This window comes from Narcine bancroftii, chromosome 1 (assembly GCF_036971445.1).
Source record: "Narcine bancroftii isolate sNarBan1 chromosome 1, sNarBan1.hap1, whole genome shotgun sequence".
NCBI lineage: Eukaryota > Metazoa > Chordata > Chondrichthyes > Torpediniformes > Narcinidae > Narcine > Narcine bancroftii.
In genome coordinates this window covers 301,082,234-301,095,053 of record NC_091469.1, presented here as the reverse complement: position 1 = coordinate 301,095,053, position 12,820 = coordinate 301,082,234, and the positions used below count along the sequence as shown (strand labels likewise).

Genomic DNA, 12,820 nt, shown 5'->3' with positions numbered 1-12,820 from the left:
ACCACAAAGGCAGACTCTAGTCTAAAGGTTTGATAGTAAGGTCGGAGAGAGCGGAGGGCAAGGCATTTCTGAGGGGGTGAAATTCGGATGAGTAAGGGGAGTGGTTAAGATGAGATGGTAGTTGGAAATCTAATAATCTAGAGTGGGCAGAAGGCCAGAATGAGATTTCCAAGAGGAGGAAATAGTCTTAAGATGGGAGAAGGGGATTTCAGTAGGGGATGGAGAATCTTGGTGGAAGTAGGCTCCAAGATAGAGACACCGGAAGAAGAGATCGGCATAGTTTTGTTGAGCACTTTCGCTCTGTCTGCTGCAATAACAGTGATCTCCCAGTGGCCAACCATTTCAATTCCACAACCTGTTTCCACACAGACACGTCTGTTCATGGACTCGTGCGTTGCCAAAATGAGGCCACCCGCAAATTGGAGGAGCATCTTAAATATTTCATCAGGCACTCTCCAACCAAATGGTACCTCTAGTTTCCGTTACCCTCTCCCTGTCTCTGTCTCGTTCTCTCTCCTTCTGTCACTTTTCCTCTAGCTCCCTACCCCTTTCCCTCTCCATTCTGAGCTACCCCCTTCCTCTTTTTTTCTCTTCTGCCCTCCCACCCTTATCCACCTAGGACCTCTTGTCTCTTGGCCTGCAGTCCTTCACTGACCCCTTCACTGTTTTGCCCCCCCCCACCTTTTTATTCAGATACCTGCCTCCTACTCCTAGCTTGACAAAGGGCTCATGCCCCATACGTTGGCTATATCCCTTTCTTTCCAATTGGCACTGCATGACTTGCTGAAGTTCTACAGCACTTTTGTTTATGGTTCTATATGCTGCACTGTTTACAGTCCTTGATGAAGGACTCAAACCAGAAACGTTGGTTCTGCATCTTTATCTTTGCTATATAAAATACAGTGTTTGACCTGCTGAGTTTCTTCAGCATTGTGTCTTTATTTCAACTACAGTGTCTGCAGATTTTTGTGTTTTGCTTCTCCAATGCACACTCTGTTCCTGGGACAGGAAACAGAAACCCATCTCTTTGTGCTAAATGTTATAATGTTGTGATCCCTTTTGGTGCTGATTCCATTAGCTCACCCATTCCTGGGAACACACTATTTTGTACTAAATGATCTTCTGGTGTATTTATGTTCTACTGATTTTATTTTTTAACTTGGATGACTTGCCTTCTCCATTGCCGTCTATATGAGATGGTCTTAAGCCACATAATGACAAGTTTATTAAACATGATGTCAAAATACTTTTTGCAATCTGTAATATTTTTATTCAGCCACACTGGGTTTCAGTCATAACCTTTTATTTAATCCTGTGCACATATTTTAAGCCATGGAGCCTCCTTTGTAATTGAAACTGAGGAATGTTTTAGACGTGTGGAAACATCTCCATGCAGGTAGAACATTCAGGACAGTGGAATGTAGCACCATTCATTTTAAGGCCTCAAACAGTAAACTCACTAATGGTTATTGTTGAGAGAAATTTGAAAACCAATGATTTTTCCTATGCTGACATGTACTGTATAGATGTAGCATGTTCTTTCTGTGTAATTTACACCTATTTTATTTAAACATCATGAAGCAAATGATGGACAGGGTTAAAACAAAGTGAAGATTCCTGCATTAATCTAAACACTGTCAAGCACTGGGAACTATTAACTATCTTTGTTTATACTTCAAATATTTCTATTAAAATTAATTTACTGGTTCTTGTTATGGACCCACAAAACTACTCTAGTTTTATAATTTGTAATGGTGTTACCTGTATTTCAGTTCTGATTTTTGAGATCTTAGTTGTTATGGAAGCTGTTTCAAAAAAGGAAATATTTTACGATTTGTTTTTGATTAGTCAATATGAAAAAAGATGGCGGCACTACCACATCTGCTGTTAGAGCAGCGTTGCTGCTGGTGAGACCTGGGGACAGTGAACCAAGATGGGGGCGCCTGTGTCCACCAGTAGCTTTGAGGGGGGTTTCAGACTCTGGGGAATCAGACGACTGGAGCACCTGAAAATGGGGAAACCAACCCCGCTTGAGAAGAGGAGGAGACGTTCCACAGGATAATGGCGGCTGACCAGTTAGGAGCTCTGCGGCTGTTGGGACTGAGGTTGAGGAACACACAAAGGCTGTTGGAGCCTGCAGTCAAGTGATTCGCACCAGGTTGTGGACTGTTGGAGACTGGCTTGAGACTGAAGGGGTACCAGGTATTAGAACTGGAATGTGAGAGGGTGCTAAGGGCTTCCTGATCAAGTCGGACTTTGGGATCTGGAGTTCAGGTTGTCGATCTTTTGACTTATGGCTGTGTGGCTGCGGGAGCGCTGAAGATGAATGGATGGACACTCAGTGACTCTTGGTGTGGGGAGGGTGGGAGAAGACTCTCTTTTGTTTCTCTTTGTCTCTATGGGATGCTGGGCAATTTCTGTTGGTGGTGAAACTTTCTCTGCCTTACAGTAGACTAAAGGAAATTGTGTAATACATTTTTTATTACATGACAATAAAAGAATCTTGAATCATAGTGTCCCAATTATCATATTATTCAAATGACATCATATTTGTATTCCAGCACCATAGCTGGATTTATATGGATGATCTCATATTTTTCTGTTCTGAAATCTGTGGGTTTCTTATTAGTTCTATAATTACAATATGTGTAAATCCTTTTGAGGTTAGTCACCTGAAATTCATGGAGATGCAATAATGTTCGGAATAGTGATTTTCCTTAAGGAATTATACCTCTTAGTTCAACCTTTTGATGATGAGGCATTTGGATCAAAAGGTTTCTGCTCTTCAAAGAGAAGTTTGGTTTTAGGATTGTTTCACTTGTAATTTGTATTCAAGTGGAAGCAAGTTGAAGTTAAAGCTTCACTGAGATAAATGGCATGAATTAAGTGGACCTGCAAAATTTAATAACAAATTAAAATATAAATTTAGAAGATCGGGTGCTTAACATTTGAAATGAATGACATATTTTGATAGAATGTGACACAAATTTGTACAACCTTTGTACACATTCCTTTTGAGGCTGTCTTCAAAGTTTAAGAGCAATGTATTCTTCACTTTTATTATCCCTATTTTACATCAGAAAGTATCATATGGATGCGTTTGTGGGCAAGAAAAAAAAAGTGGAGGAGAGTTGTTCAAGTTAAACATTGTTTTTGTAATTAACTGAATTCTGGGATAGACAAAGAAAATTAAGACAGTTTGCTCACCATCTGTTGGAATAGCTTGTGATGGTGTATGAAGGTGGAATTGCAAACTGACTAATATTGCATACAATAAAAAGTGTCTTTCTCATTTGACTTTTTATAATTGAAGAATACCAGCAAACTTAAAAAATCATAACTTCAAGAACTTGTCTTGCAGGATGTGTACAGTTCAGCATTTAATAGTACCACATCTATTACACTGCACAATCTTAGCTATTACAGTTTCAATAAAATCGCCTCTCATTCTGGTCTCCCTTCAAGGTTCATTCCCTTCAACCCATTGAAGCTTCTCTACAGCCACCAAGGAAAGAATAAGTGTGGAGATCAAAACAATAGAGTAGTTCAGATAAGATCTCATCAATACCCCAGAAAGTTGTACCCCAGAAAGTTGCACCAATCTTGACAACCACTAATCCTCCAAACCCCTTGCATTAAATGCCAACATTCCATTAATCTTCCCTAATTACTTGCTGTTCATGGATAGTAACTCTGCGTTTCATGCATATAAATTCCTTTTTTTTTGTGTGGTCTCACTTTGTTTGAATAATGCCTTTCATCCAAATGGGATGACCTGATATTTTCCAAAATTATATTTGTCAGTATTTGAGGCCCTTGGACTGGACACTGTGACCACCTCACAGGTTACTGATTGCCAATTAGAAACTCCTATTGATCCTTCTTTGTTTCATTCTCTCCATTTTAACTGGAAACCAATGTAATCAAATTTACTTGGAAATGCCCTTTTATTAATTCCAGCGAATAGGATAGTATTTGTGACTGAATATGAGCTGTGCCACGTGGCATTAGACATTGCAATGTCATGGATATGACCCAGTCAAGTGCTGAACTGCACACATTCTTTGGAAGGTGAACAATTGAATGTAGCGCCAAGCCATTTTAGTCTTTTGACATTAAATCTTAATAAGTGTTTAAGAGTTAATAATGGGAGTGTAGACATCTTTGAAGTAATCAAAGTAAAGGCAGCACAGAAGATTCCAGAGATGGAGTGACAATTATTTTGTGGAGAAGATACTAAGGGATGAAATTCCCCATGTGATTAGAAATTCAAGATTTCAAATTATTTGGTTCAACAGGAGATCACAGGGATTAGGATGATATGTTGAAGTTATGCAAGACATTGGTGAGGCCAGATTTGGAGTGTTGTGTACAATTTAGTCACCTAGCTACAGTAAATGCATCAATAAGATTGAAAGAGTGCAAAGAAAATTTACAAGGATGATGCCAGAACTTGAAAGGGAGATTTATAGAGAAAGGTTGAAAAGGTTAGGATTTTATTCCCTGGAGCATTGGGAAATATGGGGAGATTTGCTGATGGTATTCAAAATTATGAAGGGTATAGATCAGGTAAATGCAAACAGGATATTTTTCCATTAAGGTTGGTGAGACAAAAACAAGAGGACATCGGTTTAAGGTGAAAAGGAGCATTCAGTGGTATTTATTCATTCAAAGGATGGTGAGGGCAGAAGGAGCTACAGGGGAGGTGGAGGTTGAAGGTGTACATTGATTGGGGTATAATCTGGGTGCAGGTCGATAGGTCTAGGCTGAATAAAGTATGGCTTGGACTAGATGGGCCAAAGAGCCTGTTTCTGTCCTGTAATACTCTGTGGTTTGATAGTTCTAACCAGAGTAAACAAATAAAAGCTTGGGATTCATCGTGATTTGTTTATGGTGGGAGTTTGAATTAGAGAAGCAAATGATCGGGTGTTAACCTGGAGGAGCTTGCAGCTATTTGAAAATGTTGAACCAGCAATTTTATTGGCCACAATAATATGACAGCAAGAAATAAGGCATGGTCAGAGTTGGATGTCATGATGCAGAAACTGTCAACTCTGTGGTTGATGCACCAAGTGGATATGAAGGAGCGATGGAGAGTTGATGGTGAGTTGGGAGATAAATAAAAAGAAATTGGTGAGTATATATGGGCTGCAGTATGGTAGAAATGAACCAACCAGGTGCTTTCATGCTTAGAGGTGTTGGTTAAAAATTGCATGATTGTATAATGGTTATAGAAAGGTGGGTACAGTACGTTTCTGATCATCCAAAATGATCTGGACTAGATGTGTATCAGTTAACTGCATTTTTTGGATAACTGAGAAATGGCTTAAAGCAGTGCAGTTGCATCAGCAGAATACTTGCATCTGCCATTGCCAATCTCTGACACCTCCCCACTGCCATCACCGAACATGCCCGGATCCCCGAGGTCCCTGCTCCAATCCTCGGCACCTTTTCACTGCTGTTGCCAAGCCTTCCCAGGACCCTGAGGTCCTCTGGCCTGATGCTGCCAACACGGTTACCCTAATGCCCCCTGATTAGATTTGTTCTGAGGCTGACTCTGGGGACAGCAGAGAACCAAGTACAGTGTAGGGTAAAGAAGAAATGGAAAGAGAGAGGAGAAGGACTTACCTGAAATGAGGACAAATCTCATCATGCATTGCCTGACCCACTGACTTCCTTCATTTACTCACTGCTATTACCAAACTGGAGCTAACAGTGAGTTAGAGCCCCACATGACCACGTCAGGTGAATTTTCTTTTCAATTTATGATCTCGTTGATTGATTGAGAATTTTGGTTAAGTGGTTTTTGGATAATTGGAAACTTACTGCACGAGTTGATGTATAAAGATGTGATTTGTGACTTTGATTTAAGACTATATTGTTGCTGTCCAAGGATGGAAATTTGGAATACAAAGTTGAGATTAGCCCAAATAGGAGAGAAAAAAAACTATATGTTTATAATCGAAATAATAAATGTGCCAAATCATCCAGCAATGGATAGGAATTTCTTCAACCGTGTGGTGGTAAAATGTAGGATTTTTTACCATGGGTACTTGTGGACGTCAAGTCATTAGGTGTATTTAAATTAGAGATTGAGATGTTCTTGATTTTCCAGGTTATCAAAGATTAATGCCGGAAAGTGAGGCTGAGTGGGCTGTATAGGCTTTCTGCTCCTTTGTCTTATGGTCTTGTAGTATGCTAATTACTGTCTTATAATTTGATTCCTAATGTGAGTTACGTTCTTGGGACTGAAATTTTAATAAATGGAGAATAGATTCTTCCAGTTAAAATTTTGTAACTATATTATCCAATGCCAAAACTATAGGCATTCTGCAAGGAAAATAAGTGAAATTTTACAGAGGATGCTGCAGTGCTGAAGATGCAGGAGGTTTCCGAACATAAATGTTTTATCAGGCATACTTTAAAGAAAAACCCCAAAGCTACATTATAATGCTTTCTTTTTTAGATGGTGAAATAATTAAGTCTTGTTGCAGCCTCACGACTTTAAGATATTAGCACATAGGTAGTATTCCCAACTGTCTTTTTTGCTGGTAAATAATACTCAATAGATTGTGCTAGGTGAAACGACAGAGGAAGAGTGTGTGTGTGCGCCTGAGAGACTGCGGGGGCGTTTGAGTGTGCGGATGAACAGACTCTGTGGGCGTTGGCAAGCTTGCTTCAGAGAACAAATGCCATGAATTTAAGATTTATGTAACACATAAAATTAGTTATTACTTGTTCAGAAAAATGAAGTGTGAAGAAGTGTTTAATTTTTTTTATATTGATTGGAAAATCTGAACCATTCATACACTTGTTCTCATGAAGGTCTAATAATTTTAGACTGCAACCTAGTTTACTAAAATTTGGTTATTCATGATAAATACTACAATAGTCTGGTATGCAATGAACTCAGCTGATCTTTGATCAAATTTCCTTGTCGTGTTATTTGGAACCTATGCATCAATGAAATTTGTTGGGTGGGGATTTTTGCCACTCATTTCCTAGGATCATTTAACAAGTTAACCACGTGAACAATTTCATTTTTTCTTAGTGTTTAATGTTAGTTAAATTGACATGCCTTTGCATAGGAGAAAGAATATTCAGCATTTTGTCACCAAATGTGCAGACATAGTATGACCCTGATTTGTAGTTTCTCTCTCAAGAAAAACCGCTCAAAAGCACAATTGTCTAAATGTATCTGCATTTCTTCTGGAATACTCAAACTGCATATTGCAGTTTCTATGTCAGCTTGCATATCTTGTCTGATCAAATGAAATGCACCCCTCCACCCTGATGTGGCAGAGCTCAGAGGCACACAAGAGACTGTTTTATTTGCTGCAGATTGCAATCTGCTGGTGGAACTCGGCAGGTCAAACAGCATCAGTGAGGAAAAAAGTGATTGACGTTTCAGTTCGGAATCTTTCTGAAAGACTGAGAGCATAGATGAGTGACAGCCAGTAGATGAGGGCATGGGTGCAGAGTGGCCAGTCAGGAATTGGTGAACCAGGGAATGGTGAGGGATGAAGGACAGATAAGGAGATGGAGGCAGTTGATTGAGAGATGTCAGACAGTGCTACGATTTGTATATTTCTTTTAAAAAGCATGCTGAAGGAAGATGAGTCATACAAGCTGGAGTTGGAAAAAGTTGGAAGGGAGTGTTAAATGTAGACAAACTACCGATGCTGGATCTGATAAAGTGACAAAGGTGATATATATGGAGTCTTTAAGGGGAGTGGTAAAGGAAATGGGAGTAAATGGAACCAAGGTGAGGCAAATCCTGGAAGTGAAATGTGGGTGGATGGATGGATGGAGGGAGGGGCTGTGTAGGGGTGCGTGGAAAATGGGGTAAAGAAAAAGTGTGGGGGGGGTGAAGGGTAGCTTGATAGAAGAGAAGGGAAATTATCTGAAATTGGAAAACTTGTGTTCATACCACTGGGCTTTAAACACCCCAGGCAGAATATGAGGTGTTGTTTCTCTAGTTTGCTTTGGGCCTGACCCTGGCATTGGAGGAAGCCAAGAATAGATAGGTATTAATGGAAAAGGGAGTTGAAATGGCATGCAATGAGGAGTTTAGGATTGCCAGTGTGGAGAAACCTCAGATTATCTGCCACAATCTTCACTTGGTCTCAATGATGTGGAGGAATCCTCATCGGGAGCACTGAACGTAGTAGGTGCGATTGAAGGAGGTGCCTCACGTAGAAGGACTGTTTAGGTCCCTGGATAGTGGTGAGAGAAGAGGTACAAGAACAAGTATTGCAGGGGAAAATGCTGGGGATCATGAAAGGTGAACAAAGAAGGTTGAGTGGATAAAGGGATAATGGAGGGAGTGATTCCTGTGGAATGAGGGGAGGTGTTGATGTTTGCTGGAGAGACTGAGTTGCAGCTGGCAGATGCTGAAGAACGATGGTGTGAAGGGTGAGGTCAAGGGGAGATATCTCTGTTCTGTTTGGGGTGGGAGATTGAAAGTAAAACTGAGAAATACAGGAAATGTGGGAGATGGTTCTGTTAACTATAGGGAAAGGGAAGCTGTACTCCATACAAGAGGAGAACATTTCAGAAGTCCTGGAATGGAAGGCCTCATCTCTAGAGTAGATGTGGCAGAGACAGACCAACAGGGAGAAAGTGATGGCAAATTTGCAGGGCAACTCACCACCTGCATTCAGTACTACCAAAGTGGCCTTCTCTACATTAGTGAGGCCAAGTGCAGACTTTGGGGCTATCTTGCAGAGCATCTGCTCTCTGTCTGCAATCGTTCTAACAAGCTTCCTGTTGCATGCCATTTAAACTCTCCTTTCTCATACTGACCTGTCCATTCTTGGCCTTCACCACTGCCAAAGTGAGGCACCACCACCCCCCCCCCCCCCCCCTCATCTCCAAAGCTCCTAATGTACCAAGCTCCTAATGCTCCCAAGTACCTTCTCCCCTTGTCCCTCCCCACAATTTTTTTGTCTCCTTTTATTCTGATCTCAGCCAATTATCATACTCTCCCTCTCTGGCTCCACCTGCATCCAACTGAGTTTCTCCACACCAGTCCCTCCATCACAAGACCCCCCCCCCCCACCATCACTTCCTTCACCTTCTATCCAAAGTTTGTTTTCTCTGATCTCTTCCATTATATCATATTCCAGCACTGGTAGATCTTGACTCCACATCAACCTCCTCCAGGTGTTTCCAATCCCACCCTACATGACTCTTTTTCTTCCTCTGATCCCTTATGTTTTCTCTTGCCTCTCTCTTCCATTAGCATCTGCCATTCACCTGTCTCGGCCTTGCCATATGTACGTCATCCTTTTCCCATTGCTAGGTCACCAATCTACTGACCTCTCCCATCCTATTGTCATTATACTGACTGTCTCCCCTCTGCATTCTGTCTTGTAGGGTTTAAGTGCCGCTCAACCAACTGAGTTCTACCAGCGTGTCATTTTTTTTTATCTCAGAACTAGTTTGAGTTCTGATCCCTGTGCTCCTTTTAAACTGGTTCACTGGAATTATTTCTTTTTACTTATCTGCAATATCATTCCTCAAAAAAGGTAACTTAAAAGTATTTTAAACTTAAACAAACTACTTTTAGAAGTCATTTATTTGCGGGATAACCTGTTGTAATGAACTAGTTGGTCCTAATATGGCTTTAGCCATACCATTTTACAATCCATACTTTAAGTATTTGATATTTCATAGCAAAGGCAGACAATTCTTAATGTTTAATAATATCAAGAATTAAATAAGTCAAAGCACTTTTCTTCAACAAGATGTTGATCGGATTTTTGAAATGTTTCTAGTACAAATCAATTTTTTTTTCACTGAAGTACTGATTTCTTAAATATTTGGCTATTCTATGACTGCTTTTTAATGGGAGAGCCCAAAGGCACTTTCAAGTTCACTTTGCCTTTTCCAGGTCCTGATTGGAACAAATCGAAATTTGCATTCTCAAATTTAAGTTTTTTTAGTTGAACAGTTTAATCCCTGTTATCCTGAATTCAAGCAACCAGCAAAAAAAAACTTGTGGAAAATAAATAGATAAAAAATAATGAAGTTTAAAGTTAGTGTGCCTTGCCATAAGTTCTCCAATTATGCAACAGTCTTAAGCAAATGGACAATTCACTTATCCAGCATCTACCAATGCCCATAGGTGCCAAAAATTGGGGGTTTTACAGTTAAACAAATGTATTTACATAATATACATGTAAAATAACTGGTAGATACTGGTGCTGACATTACCTTGATTCCAGCTTCATTCATCTGGATTGTTTTGTTTTTATTTGAACATATTTTAAATTTATTTGTCGCATTATATCTGGTTAGATATGGGTTCTTCTGTGATCAGTCTGTCAGGTTAACTCTAATAATCATGTAGCCACATAAAGAGGAACAAGAGTATAATTACAGTTGGGAGGGGTGGGGGGAGGGAAGAGAATCAATTCATACAAAGGAAGGGCAGCATTATTGCACCATTGTGGGATTCATTCAGGAATCTAATAGTTGGGAAAGTTAACTGTATTTAAGCCCATTAGCATGCAATTTCACATTCTTGAATCTTCTTCCTCAAAGGAGAAGGGAGTGTATCTGGGGTGTGATGGGTCCTTTTGTATGTTGGCTGTCTTTCCCAGACATCAGACCCAGGTTGGACTCTGATACCAGTGGCCACCTATCTTTACACGCTTCAGCATGTGTGCACGCTTCACAGACAGGGACTTTCAAACACACTCCTGATTTTCTGTATCAACAGCTCTCTGCAAGCACTGATCTATCATAGTACCAAACTTAATGTAGATGGTGGTGAGGGCAATTTGAGCAGATGAGCTCTATTATATGTGGATTGTGGGGAACATGTGGCCTCTGTCTGGAATATTGTGGATGGTCACACAGCCTTGCTGTCTGAAACTTATTCAGAATTTGCGTCACCTGCCAATCAAGGTTGGACTCCATCCATCCATTAGTGTACACCTCATTGTTGGCTCATTTAAATGATTCAGTGTCATCATTGGGTAGATGCCCAGCTTAGGACAGTATAAAACATCATTGTATACCGCATTTCTCTCTGTCTCTTGGTCCATATCCCAGGTCGCTGCTTTGGACATCACTGGAGGAGTTGTGGGTAAGGTACGCACTACACAAGTTAAGCTGTAGTACTGTGATAGATCAGTGCTTACAGAGATCCATTGATATGGAATTGGGAGTATGTTTGAGAAGTCCGTCTGTGAAGTGTGTAGATGGCAGGAGCGTGTAGAAGATAGGTGCCCACTGGTATCAGAGTCCAACCTGGGTCCGATGTGAATGCCTATGTAGTTGTTTAGTAGTAATTAAATACCATTTTCTCTCCATTCAGAGCCATCCCCCTTCCCCCTGTTTGCTAGTGTGCCCTCCATCCCTTAAACACCGATTACCTCTTGCCTGTACAACTGTGCCCTCCCCTGCCATTTTGTTCAGGTGCCTGCCAACATTTTGTTCATACCTTGAAGGGCTCAAGCCCGAAACATTAGTTTTGTATCTTATCTTTGCTATATAAAGTACACTGTTTGACCTGCTGAGTTTCTCCAGCAATGTGTTTTCACTTCAATCACTGTATCTACAGACTTTCATGTATTACTCCTCTCTACTTCTAATTCAATTTTTATTTCCGGAGTTCAGACAAAAATTAAAAGACCAAAATACCAACTTGAAGGTGACTTGAGAGAAGTGAGTCCAAAAGTTCAGCACAGGGTACCTGAATGGTATAATTAACCATTTGTGATCCTGTAGCTGATTCGACAAATTCAATCTGGCCTTCAGCTTCAGGATTCTCAATGGTTTTGTCTTTAATTTTTTTTCTCCAGAATGGTTATGCCTATGTTAACAAGGCATAGTGTTAGGATTGGTGTTATTTACTGAAAAGTCAGTGTTTACTACATTTAGAATTTTTTTAAAAGACACTGATTGTGGAATTTTGAACAAAAAAGAGAAAATGCTGGAAATTCTCAGCAGGTCTGGCAGCATCTGTGGAGAAAAAAGAAGCAGTAAAAGTTGAAAACCTTTTTGCTCAGAATTTGGTATTGAGGAGAAGGGAAAACATGTCTTCAAGGTGAAATGGTGTCATTTTTCTTTCCAAATGTCCAATTTCATGTGGGTGTCTGTCTTTTTGTTTTCGCCCATGTCTAAAATCTAAAATGATCTTTCAGCACCAATTGATCATGATATGAATTAAGTAAGTGTAAGATTTAATTTGACAGACTCTACATTAGCACTGTAATTATTTATACAAACTGTCTTTAAGCTAGTCTGTGAACCACAAGGCTCCTTGTAACCCAAACACAAAACAATATACATGTTGGAAAGTTAAAATAAAGAAATGCTACAGGTCCTCTGCAGGTCAGGAATCCTCTAGAGAGCCAGACGCAGTCATTGAACTGACAGGAAACATTAATTCTTTCTGTGTCTTTTGAGGCTGCCAAACATGCAGATTTTTAAAAGCACTAGGTGGTACGTACTCGTATATTTCCTCTACTCGGGGAAATTGTAAACAGTGAGGTTTTTTTTTAACATGAAAATGTGTTTTAAATGTGTAACAGTGGGGAAAATGTATAATGCAGAAAGACTTTTTTAAAAAACAAATGAAATTTGAGGTGCACTTCTATGTGCATTGTGCATCTATTATAATTTTTTGAAATTTTGGAAGGCATTGCGAGATTTTCTTTGACCAATCTATCATTAATATGCTGTTGCATCTGTCTCAAGTGAATAAGTATTTTAATTTAACATGAGATTATAGCAAGTTTGTAGCCGGAAGCACCCACTAAGAGGAGTTTCAGGACTTTGAAAATTATTATTCTTCAGCTGGCGCATG

General features: G+C 39.9%; 1 protein-coding gene and 1 long non-coding RNA gene across 7 annotated transcripts in view; one reads left to right on the top strand and one right to left on the bottom strand.

Annotated features, from left to right (window-relative positions):
* Window positions 1–12,820, bottom strand: part of LOC138746997 (uncharacterized) — a 41,198-nt gene that overhangs the window by 6,465 nt on the left and 21,913 nt on the right. The window lies entirely within an intron of this gene.
* The window catches only part of hsd17b12a (hydroxysteroid (17-beta) dehydrogenase 12a), a 108,150-nt gene that overhangs the window by 77,530 nt on the left and 17,800 nt on the right, over window positions 1–12,820 (top strand). The gene's annotated exons all lie outside the window — the stretch shown is intronic.